Consider the following 3,968-nt stretch of genomic DNA (forward strand, 5'->3'; position numbering starts at 1 on the left):
AGAAATACCTTTTTACCCACTGCAATAGCACTTCATAATGACTTATCCACACTGAGCAGAGAGAGAGGAATAATATGCTTTAAATAATTTATATGTGAGTGCTGTTGTGTTTGTATGGCTGCTGTAATTTGGAAGCCTGTTTCCGTCACTTGGTGGAAAAAAGCAAAGAATAGATGAGAATATTTCTGAAATATAAAGTCATACTTATGTGAAATGAAGTCACAATTTTCAGATTTAAAGTCAAAATTATATGATTAAAAGTCAAGAGAGAAAATGTCATAATTATGAGATAGGAAATGGGATGGAATGTGGATGTGACCGACCAATGGGATAAACTGACATTTACCATGAAGTCGAGAGAAACAGGGAATGGGGGGAAAAGCCAAAATAATAATCAGATCCACAACAATATTTAGGCTACCCTAGGTTGGGTACTTACCAAAAGACCCCAAATCGTTTAGCCTATAATGAGAGGACTATGGAAGCATATGAGTTCCATAATTCAAATGAGAATGCATTCTGCAATATGCAATTCTAAAAGACATTACATTAGGCAATTGCTAATTCATTATGCAATTTAATATTACAATTTGCAATACTTTCTTTCAAACTGCATTTTAATATACAAAGTGACAATGCAATCATCAAATCAATTTGATTTATTTTGGTTAAAAATTTGAATAAACATGGATTGAATTGCATTCCATTTTGCCATGGTACTTTAGTCTCAAAATTCAAATGGCAATTCATTTTGCATTTCAATTTTCAATATTCAGTTTCATCTTTTAATTGTCAATTACTTTTGCAATGTAATGTTCAAAATTCAATGTAGAATTGAATTATTTTTTAATTTTTTAATTTATTTGATTTTTTTTTTAAATGTTTTTTTAAAAAATATTGAAAACATTTTGAATATTTTTTGGCAAAAAGTTTTGCCCGGTTTGCAGAAATAGCGCCCCCGTTATTGCATAGCACTTTGTCACGCTCTTTGTGTCTCAAAATTCAAATGGCAATGGCAAACGCGATTCCAAAACACCTTGCAATCTGTCAGTCTCCCATCACCCATGGCGGGAACTACGTCACGTCCGTGTTTATCTCGCATTGGTCAGTCTTCTCTTTAAGGCGGGTCTTGGGCAGGGCGGCTGACGGCCTCCAGGTAGAGAAGATAACGTAAAAGAGAAATTGTCGCTGACACAGTAGCCTACTGTTGGAGGTGATGGGCAAGAACAGTCGCTCAGCTACTGAGGGAGGCAGGCGTGTGTGTGTGCGCGTGCGGAGACCTTGATCCGACCGTACGCCACCCCCTCCAGGAGCGTGTATCAGGGTGAAGCGTGAAAAATAGCACACAGGTAGCCAGGGGAGCTGATCGAGGGAGCTGGCAGCCCAGGCCCCTGGAGCTCATTCTCGATGTCAGGTTCCTACGTCACAGTCCTCCGCCATATTGGAATTGGGGAAAGAACATCGTCTCCGCCATAGGAACCCATGCAATTTAGCGTCAAAAGGTAGTAGTCAAACTTTTAATTAACGTGTCATTTTTTAACTTTGAGTCATTATCTGGAGAGACTAAGGCCTGATATATACACAAATCGATGTCAGGTTCATGGCCGCAGCCAAATTGAAATGGGGGAAACAAAACATCTCCGCCGTGCAGCGCCATAGGAACCCATTCATTTTTTAGTGAAGATCCACCGGTCTTCACGTACCTCGTACGGGCATCTCGTTTAATTCAAACCTACCTAATTCGATTTGTGTATATATCAGGCCTTAGTCTCTCCAGCTAATGACTCAAATTATAAAAATGACACGTTAATTAAAAGTTTGACTACTACCTTTTGACGCTAAATTGCATGGGTTCCTATGGCGGAGACGATGTTCTTTCCCCAATTCCAATATGGCGGAGGACTGTGACGTAGGAACCTGACATCGAGAATATCTGGGTGCAGCGTTTGCTCCTCTCAGCCCGGAGGACTGCTCCAGATTAACGACCATAGACAGTGAGATAGGCTACTGACAGGGCTAACACAGGGCTAGCCTACTAACAGGGCAGGGCTGTTAATGACAGGGCAACATCGTTTCATTCACACTCAGGCACTCCTGGTCTGACCACGACCGTCCAGCTGCAGCCTGCACTGTCAGAAAGGAAGCGTAGCCACGTCCTGAGATATCGATGGCTTTGCCCCAAACGAGGAACGTGCATCGTTCTTTTCACAAATACACCATATTTGTAAGCAAATAAAGTGGTTTACTTAAGATTACTCAGCGTTTTATCAACGTTTGGTCCGCGAAAATATTCTCGCTGCACCGGTAGGGAACCCGCCGTCATGTCATCCGGCACAAGCTTCCTTGGTACACTGCTGTCATAAGCATTACGGTTCCCCATTGACTCCCATTGATTCTGACTGGGAGTCAATGGGGAACCGTAATCCTTATGACAGCAGTGTACCAAGGAAGCTTGTGCCGGATGACATGACGGCGGTGGTAGGGAATCGGTTGCGAGACTCGGTGAGACGTGATCATCCCACTGGATTGTTGTTTGTACAAACATTCAACATCCAAAACTATAACTGAAAAACGTCAACATTGACGAATGTAATACATTTGTGCTACGTTATAAAAATAAAACGTAGACACCTATTAAAAGATGCACTTGCTAATTTGTGCTACATTCTTATCAACGATCAGTGAAAAACTACTTCCTCGTTTGGGGCAAAGCCATCGATATCTCAGCAAGTGACTACGCTTGCTTTCCGGTTCTGACCAAACGTTGATAAAACGCTGAGTAATCTTAAGTAAACCACTTTATTTGCTTACAAATATGGTGTATTTGTGAAAAGAACGATGCACGTTCCTCGTTTGGGGCAAAGCCATCGATATCTCAGGACGTGGCTACGCTTCCTTTCTGACAGTGCAGGCTGCAGCTGGACGGTCGTGGTCAGACCAGGAGTGCCTGAGTGTGAATGAAACGATGTTGCCCCGTCATTAACAGCCCTGCCCTGTTAGTAGCCCTGTGTTAGCCCTGTCAGTAGCCTATCTTACTGTCTATGGTCGTTAATCTGGAGCAGTCCTCCGGGCTGAGAGGAGCAAACGCTGCACCAAGATATGAGCTCCAGGGCCCTGGGCTGCCAGCTCCCTCGATCAGCTCCCCTGGCTACCTGTGTGCTATTTTTCACGCTTCACCCTGATACACGCTCCTGGAGGGGGTGGCGTACGGTCGGATCAAGGTCTCCGCACGCGCACACACACACGCCTGCCTCCCTCAGTAGCTGAGCGACTGTTCTTGCCCATCACCTCCAACAGTAGGCTACTGTGTCAGCGACAATTTCTCTTTTACGTTATCTTCTCTACCTGCAGGCCGTCAGCCGCCCTGCCCAAGACCCGCCTTAAAGAGAAGACTGACCAATGCGAGATAAACACGGACGTGACGTAGTTCCCGCCATGGGTGATGGGAGACTGACAGATTGCAAAGTGTTTTGGAATCGCGTTTGCCATTGCCATTTGAATTTTGAGACACAAAGAGCGTGACAAAGTGCTATGCAATAACGGGGGCGCTATTTCTGCAAACCGGGCAAAACTTTTTGCCAAAAAATATTCAAAATGTTTTCAATATTTTTTTAAAAAACATTTTAAAAAAAAAAATCAAATAAATAAAAAAATAAAAAAATAATTCAATTCTACATTGAATTTTGAACATTACATTGCAAAAGTAATTGACAATTAAAAGATGAAACTGAATATTGAAAATTGAAATGCAAAATGAATTGCCATTTGAATTTTGAGACTAAAGTACCATGGCAAAATGGAATGCAATTCAATCCATGTTTATTCAAATTTTTAACCAAAATAAATCAAATTGATTTGATGATTGCATTGTCACTTTGTATATTAAAATGCAGTTTGAAAGAAAGTATTGCAAATTGTAATATTAAATTGCATAATGAATTAGCAATTGCCTAATGTAATGTCTTTTA

Source organism: Sardina pilchardus, chromosome 17 (genome assembly GCF_963854185.1).
Source record: "Sardina pilchardus chromosome 17, fSarPil1.1, whole genome shotgun sequence".
Classification (NCBI taxonomy): Eukaryota; Metazoa; Chordata; class Actinopteri; order Clupeiformes; family Clupeidae; genus Sardina; species Sardina pilchardus.